This window comes from Podarcis cretensis, assembly GCF_951804945.1.
Source record: "Podarcis cretensis genome assembly, chromosome: 17".
Taxonomy (NCBI): Eukaryota; Metazoa; Chordata; class Lepidosauria; order Squamata; family Lacertidae; genus Podarcis; species Podarcis cretensis.
The window spans coordinates 34,049,986-34,063,129 of NC_137187.1; the positions used below are offsets into that span (position 1 = coordinate 34,049,986).

General features: G+C 43.7%; 1 long non-coding RNA gene across 2 annotated transcripts in view; it reads left to right on the forward strand.

Moving 5' to 3' along the window:
* Nucleotides 1-388: 388 nt before the first annotated feature.
* Nucleotides 389-13,144, forward strand: part of LOC307206574 — a 33,179-nt gene continuing 20,423 nt past the window's right edge. For both annotated transcript variants that reach the window (XR_013834369.1, XR_013834370.1), the window contains exon 1: nt 389-466. This is a non-coding gene — a long non-coding RNA (uncharacterized lncRNA). The remainder of the gene's footprint in view (nt 467-13,144) is intronic.

Below are 13,144 nucleotides of genomic sequence, written 5' to 3' on the forward strand. Positions count from 1 at the left end.
CAGAGGGAAAGGCGAGCCCAGCACAGCTTGGGAGAGCGAAAGCAACTGGCGAGAGCGGCCTCCCTGGTGTGGCAGATGCGATGGCTTCAGGACAAACAGCCACTTAAGAGACGACACTAGTTTGCAAAGTGAGGGGAAAGAGTGTGGTCCCTGGTCCCTAGCAGCCTCTGAGAAACAACAGCAGCTTTGGGAAGAGAGGGGCACCAGGAGGGGGAATAGGGATTATGGAGCACTACAAGGGGCGTTTTTTTTTTTTTTGTCCAGCGAAGAAGAATTCCACTGTGCTGCCCTGTCAAGGGAGGAGAGGGGGCTGGCACTGGCAACAGCAGGGTGGGACAAGGGGAGGGCTGTTATAACTGGTGTTGGCTTGTTGGCAGTTCTCCTGCAGGCAGAATTGTCTGGCTCCTGACTGCTGCAGACGTTTGCAAGGGCAGGATGGGACCACCTGTGCCAACGCTGTAGCTAGGTAGGTAGAAAGGGCAGTGCCAGGGGGACGGGGTGGTTTGGGACGGATATTTTATTTGTGTTTTAAATATATAGATATATATTTCATTCCCAACTTTCTGTCTCACTTCTGAATGACCAAAGGCAGTTCACTGTCACACACAAAAATTAAAACAATTCTATAATGTTAAAGGCTCCACTTTGCTGGTGTCAGCACAACGCAGGCAATGTGGGGCACAGGTGGGCGTTGTCATGCCTGGGGAAGGAATTGACTGAGATGCTCAAGCCTAGCCCTACTGTTTATTTACTCCTCTGAGAAGGAGGGGAGGGGAAATGGCTGGTGCTTTGAAGTTTGACTCTCCCACAGCATGCAGAGAGAGCACGAAAAAGTGGTCTCTGTGAGAAGGCTGTCAAAAAAGTCACATCCTACTAAGCGAAAGAATGAAAGATCATTACCCGCCTTCTTTCTCTCCCCCCCTCCCCAATTTGCTCCCCTACAACCTCACAAGGTCTATGACAGCAGTGCCTCACACTGAATGCAACTGACTTGTAGAAAGGACTCTATGAATTGAAAACAAAGATGTTGTAGGTACCCTTGTTAACTATGAAAATCATTGAACAGAAATTTTTTTTTAGGTGACATGCTAGCTTGAGAGAGTCATAACCCCCCTCTCCCAACTCTCTCTCTCTCTCTCTGTCTTTCTCTTTTTATAAATTTGGGAACAATGACTCCAAGCCCAATAGTGTCAGCTGCAATGGGTCATCCCTGACACATTCTGGTCCACCCTGAAATGTATTTGGGTGGTGTGAGGGCTCCCTCACATATGACAGAAATATAGGAAATCTGCATGTACTCCCATGTACATGTTTGCCATGCTGAACAGTGTGCACGTGTGGTGAAAAGGCTGCATGTATTTTCATCTCAAGTGATGTTGAGCATGCCAATTCCTTTGTAGAAATAATGATAGCAGAGGCAATCAGCAAAAAGTGTTGGTGCTGGTGGCTTAAAATCCAAACTCCCCATCATAAGAATCATTGAAAAGTTGTTGCCTTTAAGTGGTACTCCCAAATTTTCTACCTACTCTTCCTGATGGTGTGCATAATGATCCCAAAGTCCTCCTTTCTCCTGCTTTCTGCTGTTCAAATGAAGAATTCCTAACACCAGCCCCATCAGATACATTGTGGGGCTTTAAGGCTCAAAACCTGGTCAGAAAATCCATCCATTCATTGACTCATTCAGGGTTTTGTTTTTTAAAAAAGCGAAGTCAATGTGACTTACAACCAGCTATTTAAATAGTAAACATCAAACTGCAAACCGATAAACTAAAAGACAAACAACAGCAAAAGAGAATAATTGAATGAAAATAAAAAGTCCCAGAACAATAAAAAAACAGAAACCATCAATAAAACAGGGAAACAAACCTCATTCCAGCAGCAAAACAACAGTAAATGCTGCTTAATCCACCACAGGAACACAGGAAGCTGTCATACTGAGTCAGACAATTGTGTTCAGAGACTGATTGAACTTCGGAACTTTTGCATGCAAAATTTTCCTTCCCCAACCCTGCAATATATATATATATTAATATTAAAGCTGCTTCTGAAGGACTTCTTGAAAAACTGGTTCTTTTGCCTGATGCTGAAAGTGCTTGGTGTTGGGCCAAGCTAGACTCTATGGGGAGGGCATTCCATAAATTTGGTATCACCACTGAAAAGACCCTGCTCCTATTACGCACCTTCAGTCAGCAGGGGCACACAGAGCAGGACCTCAGATGCTGAATGTTGTGTGAGCTTTAATATCAATAATACCACTAAAATAGGTAGAATTTGCACAGGTAATTTTATGTGTTCTGAGTGCTCTGCATACATACTCTCAATAATCATTGCAACAACCATGTAAAGTAGGCCAGTATTATTATTATTATTATTATTATTATTATTATTATTATTATTACAGATGTGGGGCTCAGGTTGAATAGTACTGGCTCACTTAAATCCAACCAGTGAGTACGTGGCTGTGCTGAGGTTTGTTTTGTTTTTTAAAATAACTATTAGGAACTTGCCAGCTGCTAGTCAGGCTGTATGCTGCCTACAACAGTTCTATAAGTCAATGGGTTAAAGGAAATCCCACCCCCCACTGTTCTAAACCTTGTTTCTCTACATCAAGGAAGGAAATTTTTGGTGGTATTTTGCATTGGTGATATATTACTTCTACCGTCGTTGGTTTCCTATTTGTTTCTGGACCTCGTTTATATCAACTTTATAGTGTTGATGTTAGTATTAAGAGTCCTAAATGGACCAGAACTCATCTACATTAGGGACTGTCTATCTACTTCCTTATGAACCTGCCTAGCAATTAAGGTCAAGGATGGAAATCTTGTAGATATGTGAAATCACATCGGTGTGTGTATTCTCCATCGTAGTGGGTACCAATTTATGAAGTGTTCTCATTAGAATTCTAACAAACCTAGAGGACATATCTCCTGACCATAGAAGAGGTACTCAAAATGAAGTCAAGATACTCAGTAATTAACATATATTCCTTTACTGTGTGTGTGTGTGTGTGTGTGTGTGTGTGCGCGCGCGCGCGCTTAAAAATGACTTTGCAAGGATAATCTAATTGGCCAATGAGATGTACAAATATAAACCATAATGTTAATATTATGGCTTATTTTTGTATGTCTCGTGTGGCCAACAAGTTTACCCTTGTAAAGTCATTTTTAGTATTATATATATATATCTGGTACAGAAATATATTTTATTGATTCAGTATCTTGACGTCATTTTCTGCGCTCACTAGTAATCTGCTGTAGGTCTTCAGGTATCTTATAAGGACATTTTTGTTTCAGCAGGCTTGGTTGGCTACTGTGATTTTAAATCTGCTATTTTTTATAGGTTTTGTATTTTCTGACTGAGATTCTGTTATTTTATTAGACTTTTATTAGACTTGCTATCAATTACAGCAAATCTATTGAAAAGTAACTATACCGATTCTTCATTTTTGTGTTTTAAATTTTGTACACTGCCTTATATTTTTTCAGGAAAATGATTAATAATAACAATAATAATAATAATATAAAAATATTAGAAGTAGGGGAAGTAATAGCTGGTGTTTGATGCCTTTATCATGATGATAATCTACATCACCATTCTTCCAGCTACTAACTCATCGCTGTTCTTGAGCACTACTCCCATAGCATTTGAGTCGCACATCAATTTGACAACTCCTACTTTGTCACTCTGGTTTGTCCATGAGATAATTTCAAGTCAAACAAAAAATACGATGATTGTTGGGTGTGTGTTTTTTCTACAGTAAAGTGCTTTGCATTCTGTCTTCGTTCACCACCCGGTGCGGTAGGCCACTTCCACTCCCCCACATTTTGTAAGTCAGTAACCAGAGACAGTGACTTCCCTAACATAATCTAGGAAACCATGTGGCATCAACACAAATGCTGCCATATCTTCCACACACATTGCCATGCGGCAACCCAGGTGAGATAACCTACCGCATACATTGCCAGCTGTGTTCTTGTCATTGGTTGCCTCTACCACCGATACAAGTTGCCCAGACAGGTGCTAGGGACAGACAAAACTAAAGGCTGAACAGCAACTGATTTCTGCTCATGGTCACATAAGTACCTCTGCTTCAGAAACCCACGAATGTCAAATTTCAGTGTGTGTCTCCCTCATTTTAAAGTAGCCCATAACACTTCAGAATTCTTGAGTACCATCTCACAATAGTTTAACCCAGATGTTTTCAACCTTTTTATCTCCACGGCTCCCTTGACCAACTACCTTCTTCCTAGGGTGCACCTTTGGGGCTCAGGAGCCTGTAGAACTGGCAACCTCTCACACTTCTCTGAACACCCTCCCTTGTGGAGTGTTCCCTCGGCCTCCTCCCCTCTCCCCTCTCCTTCGGAGTCCTCTGGGCAGCCGCTACTGCTGCCCCTGGTCTCTGAGCTGCCCCCTGGCCAGCCCCAGAGGCACCATTCACCTGCACAGCTTGTAGCCAGGGCTGCTGCAACAAACACCTGTGCAAGCCTTTGGGAGGCCGAGATAGGAGAGGGCATCAGAGGAGGGAGGGAAGGAAAGAGGGACAGAGGCCAGTGTTGCCCCTGGCACCCCTGACCATCATTCAAGGCAACCCAGGGTGCCATGGCACACTGGTTGAAAACCATTGGTTTAACCTAATATGGGATGACATGGGCAGTTTATATTCTAGATTCAGAGGTGCCTTGACCATGAGATAAGGGGAGTCACTCACTTCTGGCCAAGCTGCATTGGAATGAATGGAAACTGCCAGGCTGAGTGGGAGCTTGAACCTGGAACTGGTCCTGGAAATTCCTATTGCCAGTGTGGTGTAGTGGTTAAGAGCAGTGGACTCGTAATCTGGTGAACCGGGTTCTCGTCCCCGCTCCTCCACATGCAGCTGCTGGGTGATCTTGGGCTAGTCACACTTCTTTGAAGTCTCTCAGCCCCACTCACCTCACAGAGTGTTTGTTGTGGGGGAGGAAGGGAAAGGAGAATGTTAGCCGCTTTGAGATTCCTTAGGGTAGTGATAAAGTGGGATATCAAATCCAAACTCCCCTTCTTCTTCTTCTTCTTCTTCTTCTTCTTCTTCTTCTTCTTCTTCTTCTATTTGGTGAGGCTAGCACAGGGTGGCTTCTCAGAGGGATTGTGCCCTATGTTAGATAATAATAATAATAATAATAATAATAATAATAACAACAACAACAACAACAACAACAACAATAAAAAAAATATTTATACCCCGCCCTCCCCGGCCAGAGCAAGGCTCAGGGCGGCTAACACCAGTAAAATTACAATAAAAACATAATAGGGGGAATAAAAACAATTTAAAATACAGGTTAACATGCAATTTAAAATGCAGCCTCATTTTAAAAGTAGCCCATGGATCAAAACCGTAAGGTGAGGGAAAACATAAGGGTCAGACTGAGTCCAAACCAAAGGCCAGGCGGAACAGCTCTGTCTTGCAGGCTCTGTGGAAAGATGTCAAGTCCCACAGGGCCCTAGTTTCTTGTGACAGAGCGTTCCACCAAGTCGGGGCGAGTTAGCAGGAATACCATTTGGATTCCCAGTCTGACGTTACGTACGTATTAGCTGCTTAAAACACAACAAGGTCAGTGCAGTTGCACATTGATGTACACACCAGAAAGGGAGCAGAGATGCCTTTACCTGATGCACATTACCTGCTTGGTCTCCCCGCCCCCAGGCTCCTATTCGTGAAGCCGCCACCTGCGCATGTGCAATGCGGTATTTCTTAAGGTATTTCCCAAGAAGCTACAAGACAGCTATGCATTGTGGGCAGTGTTGTGTGCACACAGATTCAAAAGCCAGTGCTGGGTGTGCACTGGAGCTAGAGAAAATGGTAATGTGTACACAGCCTCAGGCATCAAATTGTCTTAGGCTGGTGCGAACGTACAGTCTGTGAAAGTTCTCCCTGCTACAGGACTCATTGTGAAACTTACGCTTGTTGTCAAACGTTGGACTTTCTTTGAGCCAATGCCAAACCGAAACAGAGCGTCAGCTCCCATGCCAAATAGCAGTTTGCTGCTGTGGGGGTGGGGCTCCATTAGGATCGGTGCCCTGATGGAAAATGTCGAACCCTTCTCTCCCCACATGCTGCAGCCCCAGTCCTGAACAGGGAGCCCAGCAGCTGCTGTTTGCAGTGAGAAATATATACATGAAATATTAAACAATATGCTCAGTAAATTAATAGTAACAGTAGTAGTAGTAGTAATTTTAACAATAAATTACCAGCCCTTCACCAGCAGAACTGAGGGTGGTTTACAGCCAGGGCCATCTTTACCCAGGGGTGCGGGACACCCGGGCGCCAAATTTGGGGGGAGGCCAAATGTATACCTACTGTATACTGGTCCCTCTCGATTGGCGGCAGTGAAAAGCAATGGATCGAAAGTCCTTGCCCCCCTCCTCAACAACTTTGAGTTTGCCCCCCTAAAAAAACCCTCAATTAAAGTTAATTTGGGGGTTGGCTAAACCAAATTTGGGGACGCTGGGCAGATCTTTGCACCCCAGCGGCGCATATTGCTAAAGACGGCCCTGTTTACAACCATTTAAAATTCAGTATTAAGAAGGATAAAACAAATTACAGTCACAGGAATAGGGCGGGTCTTGAAAGCATACATCTCAGATGTCAAAGCCTGGGTAGAGAATCGAGCCTTCAGCATTCGCCAAAAACTGTACAGTGAAAATGCCAAGCGTACCTCTAACAGGTAGTTTGGACAGCTGATCTACATCCATGCTGAAAACCTAGGGGCTGACTGTGTACCTGTTTGTTCTTCCTGTGGCTATACACTCTCTGGCACAAAAGGTGACATAGATAGTGCCATTTACCTCCTTTTACTTCATAACAATCTCTTGCGCATCTGTGCAAAACTGCAGCATAATTTCACCGCAAGTGTGGTGACATTGCACCATTGCTATTCTCTTAAATCATAAAAAAAAATCCCCCTCATATGCAGCAAAAGACCCTCTGAAACCCTAGGGTGGCAGGTGTGCATAACTTGTCGGTTCATTCCCAGGGCAGCCCAGTTTCTCCAGTTTAATTCAAAGGTACGTGGACACTGTGGATGTATGTAAACCCACATGGAGTGTATTAGGGAGCAGACAAAATATAGATGATCAAGTAAATTGTAAACAATTGGAGCCAGCTGCACCAAAAGGAAGAGAAGCCACCTGTTGGGTGAAAAGGCCCAAAGTATTGAAATAGTTAGCAATGGGAACTGGAGATGAAAAATATGACGTGATCATCGTTCGGTGCAAAAAAATCAAATAGGTATTACTTGTAGCACCACACCGAACCATTATCCGCATACACATATAAAGCACCGCTGTGTACACACAATTTAAAAAAATAATAGAGATGCCAGAGTAAATATTAACTGTTTGCAGATAGATAAAATAAAAATGCTTTTAAAATAGAATGTTTTCATGCTGTTTTCAGAGAATTTGAACATTTGCAGGTCCCTTTATTTAATAAGTATTTTAAATTCTTGATAAATTAATTCTAAACTGAGCAACTTTCAAAACATGAATTTCCTTCCTTTCTGTTTGAGATTGCACTCTAAGCAAGGTATTGCTTTAGCACGCAATGCTATTTGCAAATGTAGTTGCCGGCACAAGGAGTTTGACAGGGAGCGCTTTGAAGAAAGATGGCCCAGACTTCTCTTGTGCCTTTAACAGGGATTTATCTGCAGAGATCAGCCCATAAAACATTTCATGGCATGGAGATAAGCATGTTCACCTGCAAATGTGCGGCACGGAGATCAAAACAGCGCTGAGGTAGCAGCTTTCAAAAGCTGACAACCAAACTCCAAGGGCGATGGTCTGCTTGTTTGGTGCTGCTATCTATTCTGCGCCACCCGCAATTATCCCGCAAGTCATTTTTGACTAACAGTGATGCACATAAAGATTGGCACAGTCCAAATGTGGCTAAAATATGTCAGGTATATTAATTCAGCAACCTGTCACTGATAAAACATTGCTAGAGTAAGCAGCTGTCTGGAAGGGGTGTCAGAATTTGCAGATGTTCAGGTGCAGTTATGCTCCTTACCAATGTGACTCAAATGACGGTGCTTGGAGGAAGAGAGATTTTTCTCACTCTCACAATTCACGTCTGTGTGTATGTGCACATGGGTAAACAGGTAGCATTTTCACTTTTCTGAATATGTATGGCAAATACAGTATGGCAAGTATATCAAAGAGATATAGAAGTACAGGCCTCCTCAGGATTGAGGAGAATCTTCATTAGCAGATCCTCCAAGTGTCCCTATTTTCTAGGGTCATCCCTGATTTGGAGAAGCCGTCCCGGTTTCTGAGGTGGCATCTACACACATATAAAAAACGCTGTGAAAATGCTTTTTTTTAAAAAAAATCTGAAAAATATATACTGAATTTGCCATAGCTCACCATTGCCATCTAGTGTCACATTTGTATATTGCACCTTACAACACATTTAAATCATTTTATTTGCAGCAGTATAGCTGAGTCCTGATTTCATCTAGGAATGTCCCACTTTTCCTTAGGATGTCCCTATTTTCATTGGAGAAAAGTTGGAGGGTATGTTATCCGACCCCCGAACTGTCTGAAAGCAATCCTTTATAGTTTGTTTTTTTTAAAAAAAAAAAGTTTAATGTTTTATTATGTTTTAATATATGTTGGAAGTGCTCCAGAGTGGCTGGAGCAACCCAGTAAGATGTGTGGGGTAAAAATAGTAAAATTATTACTATGGAATGGGACGTCCCTATTTTCATCAGAGAAATGTTAGAGGACGTGCATTGGCTGTTCATGTATCTTCCCTGATAATGCAGAAAGTGGTGTGGGAGGCTTCAGTTGCCTCAGGCACTACTCTCCCCACCTCCAAAATTGGAAGCAAACCACCAGCCAAGGGAGGAAAAATACCCCAGGCAATTGGAGGGGTGGGACCCCCCCCCCCCAATTTATGGCCTCTTTTGAAGTTAACATTACACACTTCCCACCCTTTAACAGCCATTATATGTATGTCAGTTCACAATCTTCCACTTTTAAACATACAGCTGGAGGCAGACATGTGAACAAGCACGGTTGCACCATCAAATAGTTAAGGATGCTGGGAATTATAGCTCTTTGCAAGGTAAACTACAGTTTCCAGAGTTTCTAGAGGGAAATAACACGCTTTCAATGTTTGGTGTGTACACAGATCTGCTCTCACAAGCAGATGAGGTAGTGAACCTCTGTTTGGGCTGTCTCATGGGGTGTGTGTCACATAATTGAACTATCCGTATAGATATAGCACTGTACATAGAAAACTGGTTGTCAGGAATAAGAGTTCAATCCTTCTTCACTTGAAAGGTTGGGGAGGCAGAACACAAAGAGGGGCAGGAGAAGACATGCGCTGCAAGGGGCAGCAGGAAAAGACCAAATTTGGGGGGCAAGAAGAGGTGGGAAGGGAAGTCTGAATGGAGATGGAGGGTCAAGGAGCTAAGTGGGCATGGGGCGGGCAGAAAAGAAGGGAGGTGAAAGATGGAGAAAACCCTCTCACACACGCACACACACACGACTGTTTGCTCTTGTGTAGGTGGTTTGGGAGGGGATGGAGCCAGCGTTTCACTCACTGATCCAAATAGTTTAACTTACTCATATTCCATTTCCCGAAGCACAGTCTTAACACATAAAAGTACACCGTACAATATCCAATTAAAAAGTCATAAATAGGATCTGTGTAATGATTTTAATCTATTTTCTTAATACCCCAAAAAGGGCTGACCAAATAAAACTAGCGGTGGTTTTATAAGGCATTAATAATAACAACATTTGGAAGGAAATTTCACGTTACAAAGACAGTTCCCACTTCTGTACGGCTTTATCACAAAAGCCTTCCCACTTGTTAGGGAGGGACACTGGGGGTCCGCTCGTGTTAATGCCATTTCTAAAGGATCCCAGAGCAGGTGATGGATGTGGAATCATGCTTGATATGTCATATAGCAAGGTATAGAGATTTCCAGTTCCCTTTTGCTACCTGAAAAGGATGGATAACATAGAAAGTTCTATCCTGCTCGATTGTTTAGATTATAATCCACACATATCACCTTCATTTGTCTGATACTGGTAATCTTCTTTCTGTCTTCCAGAGACAAGCCTCCTATGTTTGGGGCTTTGCTGATGATGCTATCCCACCATTTTTGATAAATCAGACATCTTATTGATGCATATTCAGTGCCGAGATTTTTAAAGCAAAATTTAAAGTTGCCAGCTTTTCTCAGTGGTGGCTATCTAGTCTTTTACATATTGTATATGTTTGGATTATTAATGTATTTGGATGACTTTGGGTGATTTTATGATTTTGTTGTTTAAACTTATGCCAATAAAGGCTAATAAACAACAATAATAACAATAACTACAACAGTGCCACTAATAATAATAACTAAAACGTCCTCCTCAAATTTGGAAAAGGAGTTATTTCTTTAATTTTGGGGGAAATCCAAAAATTTCCTTGACCACTGCAGAGCCGAACACCAAATGTAGAGCCTGCCATGCAAAAGTTGTCCCCAACCAGTATTAGAGAAACTTCAGGACTAGGCTGCTTATTAATTTGATTACATTTATTAATCGCCTGTTAACACTAGTTTCCAAAATGAAATAGGTGATTGTGTAGCAGGAAGATTGTGTGGCAGGATTTGGTATATTATGTCATTTTACAATCTAGCATAAGGTGACACCATTATATGATATATTGTGAACAAACCATGGACGCAGTAGTACCTGAGCTATATATTTCGCTTATTTAAAACCTTGTAATTGTGGCACTAATTGTCCTGTTAATATACAGAGAAACAGAAATGGGTGCAGAAATCAGGGACAGTGTTTTCCTTAATAATGGAATGGGGCCACCAGCTCCTGCCCCACTGCTTAAAGTGGTGTCCAAACTTTTTTCTAAGAGGGCCAGATTTGATGAAGTGGGGGCCCGTGAGAGCCGACCAAAGCTGTTGACCTTTTTTTAGGAGCTTTTTTTAATGGTTGAAGTTATTGAGCTTTTTTTTTAGGATTTAAGTTGTCAAGGGTTTTTTTAAGGATTTTACCCCAGGAAATAAAACTGCCACAGAGGCCAGAGATTAAACCGACCGGCGGGCCAGATTAGGCCCCAGAAACAGACTTTGGACAGCCCACTTAGACCCCCTTCTCTGCTTTTCCAGAATATGGGAGAGAACCCAGGAGTCCTGGTGTCAGCTTCGCCTCATTCCACTGCACTCCCCCCCCCCACCTGCCCTTTCTCTTTCACTTGCTTTCACTCTGAAGATCGGCTTTTCTTGTTTCGTCTGCTCTGCTGCCTGCTAGCACTCGCCCCGTTCCCCACGGAAAGCCTATCCAGGAGGGGGTGGGGGTGGGCATGTTGGCATGGGTAGAAGGGAAGGGGGTGGCACAAGGAGACTGGCAAAGCTGCCAGCCAGGGGCAGACTGGGTCATGGCTGTTGGCACCGAGTCTCTGCCTTCTCTGTGTGAGCTGCATTAGTGATAGAAACGCAATGCCCCCTTCGGACAATAAAAGTGTTCTCTCCCCCAACCCAGTCGCCCCCTAATCTGATGCCAGGGCTTTGGAGATGAAGTTCCCATCGCTGGAAGAAAACAGATGCCACCTCCTATTCAGCAGGCTGGTATAGAGCACAACAATGGCCCAGCACACAGCCTGTGCCAACTGAGGGGGGCACCCTATTGAGCTTGCCTCTCCCCAAATAACAGCTGCACAGAGACGGCTTAGGAGAGGAAACCGCTGCCAAGCCATCCCTACCCGGGGCATGGGGTGGGGAAGGGGATGTGCCTTCTTTAAGGAGAGTGCCCAGGGCAGACAATTGCCCTCCTCCTCGGCTGCGGGGATTTCACAGGTTTACGCGCGCCTCTCGGGCGTCACCATGGCACCTTCTTGGCACACTCTGCCCATGCAAGACAGAGCCGGCGTTGCCATGGCACCAGCGGGCACCTCGTCAATCGAGGCTTTGTTCAAAGTTCTACCCCTTGAAACTGGAATTTCAGGACATGAGAGGCGGCTGAGGGGAGATCCCTGAGCCCAATATAGCCCCCACCCCTGCCAGGACTCCAGACATCCAACCCCCCCGCCCGCCCGCCAATATCTCCAGTCTGTCAGACACTCTTTCTGCTCTAAAGGCCTAGCTCTGTCCCCGCTCAATAGCCTCCTCAGCAAAGAGACACTCAGAGACATTTTGGCAGAACAATCTGCCTCCTCTACCCCTTCCCAGCAATGGCAAAAATTATTAATAATAATAATAATAATAATAATAAAATCTAACCCACAATTCCCTGCACTTTAATGGCACCCCAAAATCTGCTGCTGAATGGAGCCACGGCCTAACTGCAATGAGGCTTGCCGCTCAGCCCTTTCCTGAAGGTTTCTCCCTCAAATTTCCCATTGCCACAGGGACCACAGAGACATCATTCACTGGCAGTGTCTGTGTTTGTGCCAAAGCAGTAAGGGGCCTGGGTTACAGTGGGGCAGGTGCTTGCACCTTGAATAGTGTGCAGGTGTTGCTTACGCATCCCAGTTTTCCAGGGACAGTCCCAGAATTACAGAAGCCATCCCCATTTCTGCTCTGATGCCCGATTGCCCCGTCCACAACTTTTGAGAACAATTAAAAGTGGTGTGGGGTGTGTGTGAAAAATGGGGTCCTGTTTATACTGAAAATAAAATACCTGCACCAAATGAAGGAAACAGCAAAGCTGGCATACAAAGTCCTTCCTATAATTTCGAAGGCAAAGGTAACTTATCCACTTTAAATTCTTCAATTGCAATGCTTCCTGAGCCAGCCATTTTTTTTAAAGGAAACATGTAGAGTGTTTATTTCTTTATTGGAAAATGGAGCCTGACCCTGTCTACTCAGAAGTAAGTCCTACTGTATTCAATGGAACTTACTCCCAGGTAACTGGGTAAAGACTGGGCGGCCTTAGACTGCAATCCTAAGCATTTTTACTCAGAACTAACTCTCACTGAATTCAATAGGATTTACTCTCTGGTATGTATTTATTGTTTTATCTATTTGGTTGTTTGTTTGTTTGTTTAATTTATATACCGCCCTATACCTGGGGCTCTCAGGGCAGTTCACAGAATAAAATCAAGATATAAAACCCACCTTTGATTACCCACCTTTTTCTCTGACAAGGACTCAAAGCA